At 46.2% G+C, this 12,397-nt stretch overlaps 1 protein-coding gene across 1 annotated transcript in view; it reads left to right on the forward strand.

Moving 5' to 3' along the window:
• The window catches only part of LOC132837101 (histone H4-like), a 468,073-nt gene that overhangs the window by 299,763 nt on the left and 155,913 nt on the right, over nt 1–12,397 (forward strand). The window lies entirely within an intron of this gene.

Raw genomic sequence — 12,397 nt, forward strand, 5'->3', positions numbered from 1 at the left:
TGATCTTCCTAAGGTGTCAAGTTAGTGTTTTTCCCACTTTGATGAATGATCAGGGCAGGCTGCAGAATGAGTCAAGTGGACATAGACTTGTCAATCAGTCCCACTTCCTTTACGAGTTATTGCCACTTCACCGTCATTCAGCTAATCAGGGACATCTCTGCTTAGTGTTAGCAATCTGTGTAAATACTTGTGGAATGCATAATGGTGCTTAGGTTCGACCCTAATGACTAACCTCTAATTTAGTACCAACTTGGAGGCATACCAAACTGTGTAATCAGCCCCTATCTGCTTTCTCTATATAATCCTGTAGTATCCTGATGTACTTCAGAATAGCACTGAGCCATGGCTAGGATGGTGAATTCCCCATGATATATCGCAGAATAATCAGTTCTCAAGGTCTGAGTCTCGAGAGTTTTCTTCAACAGTTACCATCACTGTGCCCATCCCCACTATTAACATCCTGGGGGTTACTGTCACTGTCCCCAATCCCATCCTACGACGAACATCTTTGGTGTTAACATCGGCCTCCTCCAGCTTGTCTAAGCTTCTACCTTTCTCTGATGGATTGTTTAACAAGGAATTGTAGAGTCAGAGATAGCACAGAAACAGGATTTTCAGCCAGTCAAAAGCAACCAACTTTATTCTCTAATATAATTTTCCCAGTTATAGGGTCATACAGTACGGAAGTAGACCCATCAGCCCAATGCGTCCATGCTGACCAGGTCTCACAAACGGAACTAGTCCCATTTGTTTGTGTTTGGCCCATATCCATCTAAACCTTTCCTATCCAATAACAATCTCTTTTAGAGGTTGTTATAGTACCCACTTCTACCACTTCCTCTGGCAGCTCATTCCAAATATGCACCACCATCTGTGTGAAGAAGTTACCCTCTGGTCGCTTTTAAATCTTTCCCCTCTCACTTTAAACCAAGGCCCTTTAGTTTTGGACTCCCCTGCCCTGGGGAAAAGACCTTGGCTATTCACCTTACCCAAGCTCATATTTCTGCAAGAAAATACAAGTGAAACATCAAGGAACACTTAATCTGACTCTAGCCTTGGCATCACAAGTGAATATCTAAATCCTTCTTCAACGTGATGAGGATTTCTGCCTCTCTCACCCTTACAGGCAGCGAGTTCCAGATTTCCCACTACCCTCTGGGTGAAAAATGTTTTGCCCCACATCCCTCCCTAGACCTCCTACCCCTTACTTTCAATCTATGCCCCTCCCCCTGTCATTGATCATTCCATCAAGGAGGGAAACATTTCTTCCTGTCTACACTATCTACACCCATTATTTTATACATCTCAATCATGTCACCACACTCAATCTCCTCTACTCTGAGGAAAACAACCACAGTCTATCCAATCTCTCTTCATCACTGAAACTTTCCAGCCCCCAAAGTAAAATCTTGGTAAATCTTCATCTGCACGCTCCCCCAGTGCTATCACCGTGCTCAGATAATGTGGATTTGTATAGTCGTTTACAAACTTACTGATCACTGAAACGGCGAGGAATTTGCTGTTCAGGAGAGACTCTGCTTGCTGGTTAGAAACAGCACAGTGATAATTGTCCTCTTGCTGTTTGCTGATGTTGATGATGATGATTGTGCATACGGTTTTGTTGTGGTTGGAGTATTCCCAGTAAATCTCCTCACCATCCTTCTGGAAAATATATTGAATTGGGGTCAAAACAAGCGGTTTAAAGGGGTGCTGTCTCCTTCCACTACCGCGTTTCCAGGTGGGCACTCAGCTCTAGGACTGACACAGGAATACCTGTGATTAAACCAAACTGTTAGGCACTTTTCTGAGGCAGGAAGTGTTGTGCTCAGCAACAAACAGTACTCCCACCATACATTCAGAGAGAGTTACAGGGTCACAGAGAGTCAGAGGGTCATAGAGCATAGAAAAGTACAGCACAGAACTGGCCCGCTGGCCCACAATGTTGCGTCAAGATTTAATCCTAATGTAAAATATAGTAACTTAACCTACGCACCCCTCAACTCACTGCTATCCATGTGCATGACAAGCAGTCGCTTAAATGTCCCTAATTACTCTGTTCCCACTACCACAGCTGGCAATGCATTCCATGCATTCACAACTCTCTGCACAAAGAACCTACCTTTGATATCTCCTTTATACCTTCCTCCTAATATCTTCAAACAACGACTCCTCATACCAGTCAATCGTGCCCTGGGAAAAGGTCTCTGGCTATTGACTCTATCTATCCCTCTCATTATTTTGCACAGCTCGATCAGGTCTCCTCTCTTCCTCCTTCTCCCCAGAGAGAAAAGTCCGAGCTTATTCAACCTTTCTTCATAAGGCAAGTCCTCCAGTCTAGGCAGTATACTGGTAAACCTTCTTTGCATCCTCTCCAAAGCCTCTATATCTTTCCTATAGTAGGGCGACCAATATTCCAAGTCTGGTCTCACCAAGGAATTGGAGAGCTGCAGCAAAACCTTACGGCTGTTAAACCCGATCCCCTTGTTAATGAAAGCCAAAACACCATATGTTTTCTTAACAACCCTACCCACTTGGGTGGAAACTTTGAGAGATCTATGTACTTGCATGCCCAGATCCCTCTCTTCCTCCACACTGCCAAGAATCCTGTCATTAATCCTACATTCAGCATTCGAGTTCAACCTTCCAAAATGCATCACTTTGCATTTATCCAGGTTGAACTCCATCTGCCACTTCTCAGCACAGCTCTGCATCCTGTCTATGTCGTGCTGCAGCCTGCAGTAGCTCTCTATGCTATCAATGATACCTACAACCTTTGTGTCATCTGCAAATTTACTAACCCACCCCTCAACCTCCTCATCCAAGTCATATATAAAAAATACAAAGAGCAGAGGTCCAAGAACAGAGCCCTGCGGGACCCCACTCAACACTAACCTCCAGGCAGAATACTTTCCATCTACAATCACTTTCTGCCTTCTGTCACCTAGTCAATTCTGAATCCAGATTGGCAAATCTCCCTGTATCCCATACTTCCTGACTTTATGAACGAGCCTACCATAGGGAACCTTATCAAATACCTTGCTGAAGTCCATATACACCGTATCCACTGCTCGACCGTCATTGATCTGTCTTGACACCTCCTCAAAGAACTCAATAAAATTTGCGAGGCATGACCTGACCCTCACAAAGCCATGCTGACTGCCTTTAATCACACTATACTTTGTCAAATAGTCATAAAACTTATCCCTTAGAATTCTTTCCAAAACTTTGCTGACCACAAACATAAGACTGACTGGTCTGTAATTGCCAGGGATTTCCCTACTACGCTTCTTGAAAAGAGGAACAACGTTTGCCTCCTTCCAGTCCTCTGGTACAACTCCTGTGGAGAGGGAGGAGGCACATATCCTCGCCACAGCTTAGCAACCTCCTTTCTCGCTTCCCAGAGCAGCCTAAGGTAAATCTGGTCTGGCCCTGGGGACTTATCAATCTTAACGTTTTCCAAAGTTTCTAGCATATCAACTTCATCAATCTTGATCTGGTCAAGACTGTATCCCCGCTCCTAAGTTTTCTTACAACAAGGTCCCTTTCCTTGGTGAAAACCGAAGCTAAAAACTCATTTCGGGCTTCCCCTATCTGCTCAGACTCCATGCACAAGTTCCCTCCGCTATCCCTGATTGGCCCTACCTTCTCCCTGATCATTCTCTTATTCCTCACATATGAATAAAATGCCTTAGGGTTCTCCCTAGTCCTTCTTGCCAAGCCTTTTTGTGCCCCACCTGGCTCTCCTCAGTCCATTTCTCAGCTCCTTTCTAACAAGCCTGGAATCATCTCAAGCTGTGCTCGATGTTTGCTTCCTCCACCTTACATAAGCTGCCCTCTTCCTTTTAACAAGAAGTTCCTCTGTTCTCATCGTCCAAGGCTCCTTAATCTTACCCCTTCTTACCTGTCTCAAAGGAACAAATTCATGCATCACTCACAACAACTGATTCTTAACTAGTCTCCACATGTCTGCTATGCCCTTTCTGTGGAACAATTGCTCCCAGTCTGTACTTCCCAAATCCTGTCTGATAGTGTCATAATTTCCTGTTTCCAAATTAAATATCTTCCCTCAGTAAATGCTCCTTTTCCACTCCAAGGCTATACTGTGAGGCAGTTGTGATCACTTTCACCAAAGTACTCTCCCACCACGAGATCTGACACCTGTCCTGGCTCGTTGCTGAGAACCAAATCTAAAATGGCCTCTCCCCTCGTCGTCCTGTCCACATACTGAGTAAGGAAACCCTCCTGAACATACCTGACAAAAACGTCTCCATCCAAACCATCTGCACTTAGGAGGTTCCAGTCGATATTGGGAAAATTTAAATCACCCATAACAACAGCCCTGCTACTTTTGCATTTTTCCAGGATCTGCCCACCTATGAGATCTTCAATCTCTCTACTGCAATTAAGTGGTCTGTAGAAAATCCCCAATATGGTGGTTGTTTGCTTGTTGTTCTTAACTTCCACCCATACTGACTCAGTAGACAGATCTTCCTCAACAACCTTCGTTTCTGTAGTTGTGATGCACTCTCCAATTAGCAATGCTACACCCCCTCCTCTTTTTCCACCCTCCCTAATCTTTTTAAACGTTCTCAACCCTGGAACATCAAGCAACCATTCCTGCCGCTGTGGAACCCACGTCTCTGTTATGACCACAACATCATAGCCCCAAGTACTGATCCATGCTCTAAGTGGGTCACACTTATTTCGGACACTCCTTGCATTAAAGCAGACACACTTTAACCAATCCCTTTGTGTTATCGCGTGAGAAACCTTCCTGATAGATTCAATACATTCTGTCACTGCCCCCTCTCAGACATGTGGCTCTGATTCCCACCACCATGCCAAACTAGTTTAAACCCTCCCGAATCACACGAGCAAATTTCCCACCCAGGACATTTGTGTCCCTCCAGTTCAGTTGCAACCCGTCCTTCGTGTACAGGTCCCACCTTCCCTAGAAGGTGGCCCAATGGTCCAGGTATCTGTAGCCCTCTCTTCTGCACCAGCCTCGCAGACATGTGTTAAGTTGCATTTGCTGACTGTTCCTCATCTCACTATGGATTAAATTAGATTACTTATAGTGGGGAAACAGGCCCTTCGGCCCAATAAGGCCACATTGACCCTCCGAAGTGCAACCCACCCAGACCCATTCCCCTGCATTTACCCCTGCACCTAACACTACGGGCAATTTAGAATGACCAATTCACGTAATTTGCACATCTTTGAACTGTGGGAGGAAACCGGAGCATCCGGAGGAAACCCACGCAGACACGGGGAGAACGTGCAAAATCCGCACAGACAATTGCCCGAGGCAGGAATTAAACCCGGGTCGCTGGCGGTGAGGCAGCAGCACTAATCACTGTGCCACCGTGCTGCCCATTAATCTTGTAGCATGGTAGCAAACCTGCGATCACTACTCTACTTGTCCTGCTCTTCAGCTTTCAACCTAACTCTCTGTAGTCACTTTTCAGATCTTCAATCCCTTTCCTGGTTATATCATTGGCGCCAATATGTACCACGCTTTCTGGCTGCTCAAAGTCCCCCTTCAGAATCTTGGAAACCCGATCGGAGACATCCCGGACCCTGGCACCGGGGAGGCAATATCCCTTCCGGGAGTCCCATTCCTGACCACAAAATCTCCTGTCAATCCATCTAACTATTGAATCTCCTACCACTAGCATTTTTCTATTTCCCCCCCTTCCCTTCTGAGCCACAGTGCCAGAGACCTGACAACTATGGCTCTCCCCTGGTAGGCTATCCCCACCAGCAGTATCCAAATCAGTATACTGTACTTATTGCTGAGGGGAACAGCCACAGGGGATCCCTGCTCTGACCCTTGGTTCCCTTTCCTCTCCCTGACAGTAACCCAGCTGTCCTTATACTGTGTCTGGGGAATGACCACCTCCCTGTATATCTTCTCAGTTTCCCCCTCAGCCTCCCAGATGATCCAAAGTCCATCCAGCTCCAGTTCCCTATCTCGGTTTTGGAGGAGCTGGAGTTGGGTGCATTTCCCACTTCAAACCTTCCCAAAAGTCCTTCACTCCTCCCTCGCACCTCTCCGCAAAATCATAGAGACTCAGGAAGAAACAGGGAGACATAGATTTACAGAGGGGCAGAGTCATAAAGAAACATGGTCATACAGAGACATAGAGAAATACAAGATCAGAGTCATCGAGATTAATCGACATAGTCAAAGAGTTAAACCAAGTCATGGACAGTTAAACAGTTACAGAGAGAGATAGATGCACAGAGACAGGCCTCGCGGTTTGTACAAGATGCCTCACTTGGGGGGAGGGGGAATCTCTCCTGTCCCCCTCCATTCCCCAATAACCACCATCCTGACCCTCGGGGACGGGACATGTTGACACAGTCCGCTCTCCCTCGGCGCTTTTCCTTCCCGCGTGGCTCCGGCGCCATTTGAGCTTCAGGCCCCGCCCCCTCAGGCCCCGCGCGAGATGGCGGTTAACGGCCGCCTCGTGCCCCAAGTGACCGTTAGCAGCTGCTTCAGGGGAAAGACTCTTTAAAGGGACAACCCTTTCAGGAGAGAGAAACAACAGGGCCGGCTCCGGGACTCGCCAAACTCAATCATAATCACAAATACACACACAGACAGAGAGGTGGGAGTGAACAAGAAATTGTGCGGCGGCACATCAAGACCAAAGGCCACTCTCCCGAAGGACGGCTGTCCCGGACTCGAAACGTTGACTCCGCTTTCTCTCTGTCTGTCTCAGGACAGATGCTGCCAGGCCTGAAGCACAAACAAGGTCCTCGGGGGTGAGTCCGAGTAAAGGAACCTATTAAGGTTCGGTTGGCAGATGGATGACAGTGTGGGAGGTGTTAGAAACAAACTTAATAACATTTAGACGAGGCTACCAAAACTGGAAACAAGACAATTTTTTACGAACTTGCAAGTAAGGGCTTCAAATGCATAAGCAACTGAGCAAATTTGAATTCAGGTTAGTGTACAGTTATACCCTTTGAGCTGAGTGAGGTCATCTCTCCAGACTCCTAATTACCCAATCTCTCTTACTGTGCCATACCACTGCCCAGCTTCGCTCCACCCTTATTACTTGTAGTGGTTCTGTTCGCCGAGCTGGAAGTTTTTGTTGCAAACGTTTCGTCTCCTGTTCATCAGGAGCGTTTCAGAACTGACAGCCAGACTACTGCGACCCCTAGGATTCATAACGGCACACAAACCAACAGCCACGCTCAGACAACAACTCACTAGAACAAAGGAGCCAATACCCAACATGAGCAAAACTAATGTAGTTTATAAAATACCATGCAAGGACTGCACAAAACACTATATAGGACAAACAGGAAGATAGCTAACAATCCGCATACATGAACACCAACTAGCCACGAAACGACACGACCAGCTATCCCTAGTAGCCACACACTCAGACAACAAGCAACATGAATTCGACTGGGAAAACACTACTATCATAGGGCAAGCCAGACAGAGAACAGCCAGGGAATTCCTAGAGGCATGGCATTCATCCACAAACTCCATCAACAGACACATCGACCTGGACCCAATATACCAGCCACTACAGCGGACAGCTGAAACTGACACCCGGAAGCGGCAAGGACAGACCACTATAAATGCCGGAAGAAACATCAAAGAAGCGCTTCGCAGGAGGCTCCAGAGCACTGAGGATGTCTCCTAGCCAGGGGATGAAACGTTTGCAACAAAAACTTCCAGCTCGGCGAACAGAACCGCTACAACAAGCACCCGAGCTACAAATCTTCGCACAAACTTTGAACCCTTATTACTTCCCCTTTCCCCAGGTTGGCAACCTTCCTCTCTAAGTGCTGACACACACATTATTTTCTTGACAGTACATCAAGATCTGGTTTAACATTTTGTATCAATTCTGCTGGAATATTCCATCCTCGGACATTTCATTAACTTGTATCATTTTGTATAGCCCAAGCATTTTGGTTATCTCAGCTTTTTGCTGAAAACATAATTTTCAAAAAAGAACTTATCTGCTATAATAATTACACACCAAAGTTAGTATTTAATTAACCACAATTATACACTGAAAAGTAGAGATACTCTTCCCTAAATACCTGCAGAGTTAATAGTTCTCTTGATGCACCCCTTTTCTGTATGCTTTTTCTATATCTGCAAAAACAACACCTTTCCCCATTTCTAACAGAGGGTATGCAATGGGATTAGAAGAATAGAGGCGGAGACTGTTTCCTAAATGGGGAAAGGTTTCAGAAATCTGAAGCACAAAGGGTCTTGGGAGTCCGAGTTCAGGATTCTCTTCAGGTTAACAGGCAGATTCATATGGTAGTTAGGAAGGCAAATGTAATGTCAGCATTCATTTCGGGAGGGTTAGAATACAAGAGCAGGGATGTACTGCTGAGGCTGTATAAGGCTCTGGTCAGACCACATTTGGAACATTGTGCGCAGTTTTGGGCCCCCTATCTGAGGAAGGATGTGCTGAACTTGGAGGGGGTCCAGAGGGGTTTACAAGAAAAATCCCAGGAATGAAGCACCTCTCATATGAGGAGAGGTTGAGGACTCTGGTTCTTAACTCAATGGAGTTTAGAAAGATGAGAGAGAACCCGATTGAAACTTACAGAATACTGAGAGGCCCATTCATGCATCTGTTTAGATACATCTTTATTGATGCTATCGGCTGGGTAGTGTTTCCGAACAAACAGGCCTATGAGACAGTTCCTTAATTGTGGTGAAGTAAACATTCGGCTTGCTTGCCTTCACTGGTCAGAGCACTGACGACAGGGGTTGGGGCAGCATGTTACAGCTGTACAGGATGTTGGTGAGACCATTTTTAGAATACTGTGTAGTCTTGGTCAACGTGCTGTAGAAAGGATGTTGTTAAGCTCGAAAGGTCAGAGAAAAGATTTACAAAGATGTTACCAAGGTTGCAGGGTTAGAGTTATAAGCAGAAGCTTCATAAGCTGGGAGATTTTCTCCCCTGGAGTGTTGGAGGCTGAGGGGTGACCTTACAGAGGTTATAAAATTATGAGGGGCACAGAAAAGGTAAATAGGTTTGGCTTTTCCCCAATGTAGGGGTGTCCAAAACTAGTGGGCATAGGTTTGAAGTGAGAGGGGAAAGATTAAAAAGGGACCTGAGAGGCACATTTATCACACTGAAGGCAGTGAGTATATGGAATGAGCTGCCAGAGGAAGTGGTAGAGGCAGGTACAATTACATGTAAGAGACATTTGTAAAGGTACGTGGATAAGAAAGGTGCAGAGAAATATGTGCCAAATGCAGATAAATGGGACTAGTTGAGTTTGGGCAACCTTGTCAGCATGGACGAGTTGGGCTGAAGGGCCTGTTTCCATGCTGCATGACTCTATGAAAATGGATGAGAATAACAAACTTTACCTGAATGACAATCAGGGTGTACAGGAGAAGCTGTGAATATGTGGGGTCATTATACAGATCAATGTCTCTTGGCAAAGTAAATGATTGGAACAAGTCAAAAACTGACTCTGATAAATGTTATTTCTCTGTAGTCTGAACAGGATGTGGTCATCTCTGCCAAGGTGGGAAGTGGATGCAATTCCGAAATGTCCTTGAACCAATCGACTTGCTCAGCCAGAAGGCAGTGAAGAGTTTGCAAAGGGTTAGGAATCACGTGCACAGCAGAGCGGGCAAGGAGGTCAGATTTCATTCCCTTAAGGACCATCACAGACAGGAACAGGAGAAGGTCATTCGGCCGCTCGAGCGTGCTCATCCATTCATGTCTGATGCCCCATTCCTCACACTCACTTTCCTGCACTTAGTATGTAACCCTCAATTCCCTGACTGATCAAGAATCTATGTATCTATTCCAGCCTTAAACCTGCTCCTGTCCCCCCACACAGCTCTCTGTGGCAAGGAATTCCAATGACACGCAACCCCCTGAGAGAAGAAACTCCTCCTCACCTCAATCTTCAGTATTGAACCAGATGGTTGTATGTTCCTGACAACAGCCATCAACTCCAGATCTGTTTTTGTTTAAAATCCCATTCCAAATCCATCACCTGCCACAGCAACAAATTCACATCTGCAGGGCATACCCTGGGGAGCTGAAAACATAGGATTTTGCTTCCCCATTATTTCAGAAACTGAAAGTGAATCTCATCAAGATTGAGACCGGAATAAATTGCCCCACACCATCAAGCTAAACATTGATGTCGACAGAATCCATACAGTGTGGAAAGTGACCATTCAGCCCACCCAGTCTGTCCCAAGCCAGTGAAGAGGATTCCTGACCTTATCCGCCCCCCCTCCCCCGTAACCCTGCATTAACCACGGCTAATCCCTCTAACCTGCATATCATAGTGTCCTACAGTGTGGAAGCAGGCCTTTTGGCCCATCGACTCCATATATTGACCCTCTGAATAGCAACCAACCCAGAGCCACCATCTCTCCAATCCCTGTAACACTGCATTTCCCATGACTAATCCTCCTAGCGTGCATAACTCTCACACTAATCCATCTGAACTGCACATTTTTGGACTGTGGGAGGAAGTCGGAGCACCCGGAGAAAATCCATGCAGAGAAGGGGAGAATGTGCAAACTCCCAATAAACAGTCACCTGTGGCTGGAATTGTTCCTGGGTCCCTGGTGCTGTGAGGCAGCAATGCCAGCCAGTGTGCCATCCAATGTTTTTGCCACTGGCCATGCCGGGGTTGGTTAGCTCAGTTGATTCTATAGTAGGCTTACAATGTATAGTCTCAGTGACAGCTTGTGTTCAATTGCTGCTCTGGTTGAGATTGCTGTGAGTGATCATTCCCTGTGCTTTAGATGTGTTCCTCAGGTTAAACCATAAAACAGCTGTTTGCTTTTTCTCCCCCACACCTCTCTCCCTTTCTCTAATGAGACAATAGTGACTTCACATTAACCGTTTGCTAAAAACATAACTTTGCTGATTAAAAATTAACAACCCTCTTTCACTGCAAAATAACTTGTATGTTTCCTCCCTGATGCACTACTGGAGTCAGCTGTAAGAAAAAGAAGACACTTTACTAACGGTACATATCTATATGAAGGGAGAGGGTGCACAGGGTGAATTGCCTTGGGGGCTGGAGAGTTTGTGATTGAGAGAGGTTGGACAGACTGGGGTTGTTGTCCCTACAGCAGAGTAGATTGAAAGAGATGGATGTATAAAATAATGAGGGATGAAGATAGGGGAGGCAGGAAGAAACTTTCCCCGCTTGATGGAGGTGGGGCAGGGGTATAGACTGAAGGTAAGGGCCAGGAGGTTTTGAAGGGATGTGAGGAAAATCTTGTTCACCCAGAGGGTGGTGTGCAATCTGGAAGTCACTGCCTGTAAGAATGGGAGATGCAGATCCTCTCATCACATTGAAGGAGGATTTCAATATGAACATGTGACGCCAAGGCTATGGAGCCAACTGCTGTGGAAATGGTATGAGAGGTGGTTGGATCTGACCAGCACAGACTCGGGCCTTTTTCTCGGCTGCAGACTTCTCAGAAATTATGACAAACTCACTTTGAGATGTGTAAACTACATCCAAGATATCATCTAGCATGATTTTGTATATTTCATGTTCAGAGATGGGGTGTTTGTCGTTGAAAGAGAGATTCAGCAGTTAAGGCCACTATATGCTCTGGAGTTTAGAGGAATAAGGGAGATCCAACTAAGGGATATAGGGTGGTAAAGGAGGTGAGATTGACAAAGGAGACAGAGAGGATCTTTCCTCAGGTGTGACAATTTCGAACGAGAGGGTCATTGTTTCAGAAGAAGGGGGTGGAACAGATTGAAAAGAGAGATGTTGAGAAATGGCTTCTCTCCAAGGCAGAGGGGGTGAGAATCTCTGGGAATTCATCTCTCAGTATGTGGGTGCATGTCGGGACACTGAATAAATTGAAGGAGGGGGCAGACAGATTGTTAATCAGTGAGGGGTTAAAGGGAGGGGGGCAGGAAACTGCAGTTAGGCTGGAATGAGATCAGCCGCAGCTGTATAGAATGGGGGAAGCACTGTCCCGTCGGTTCCTAGCCTGTATGTTGTGTTGATCGTCCAGCTGCCTGAACACATTTTAGTGTGGCTAGCTCATAGCACATGCTCAGAAAGCTCTGAATCTGAGGGCCTAAACTGTGTGATACATCACAGTCTATGAGTGGGCAGCACGGTGGTTAGCACTGCTGCCTCACAGCGCCAGAAGACCTGGGTTCACTTCCCGCCTCAGGCAACTATCTGTGTGGAGTTTGCACATTCTCCCCATGTCTGCGTGGGTTTCCTCCGGGTGCTCCAGTTTCCTCCCGCAGTCCAAAAATGTGCAGGTTAGGTGAATCGGCCATGGTAAATTGCCCATAGTGTTAGGTGAAGGGTAAATGTAAGGAAATGGGTCTGGGTGGGTTGCTCTTTGGAGGGTCAGTGTGGACTTGTTGGGTCGAAGTGCCTGTTT

This window comes from Hemiscyllium ocellatum, chromosome 49 (genome assembly GCF_020745735.1).
Source record: "Hemiscyllium ocellatum isolate sHemOce1 chromosome 49, sHemOce1.pat.X.cur, whole genome shotgun sequence".
NCBI lineage: Eukaryota > Metazoa > Chordata > Chondrichthyes > Orectolobiformes > Hemiscylliidae > Hemiscyllium > Hemiscyllium ocellatum.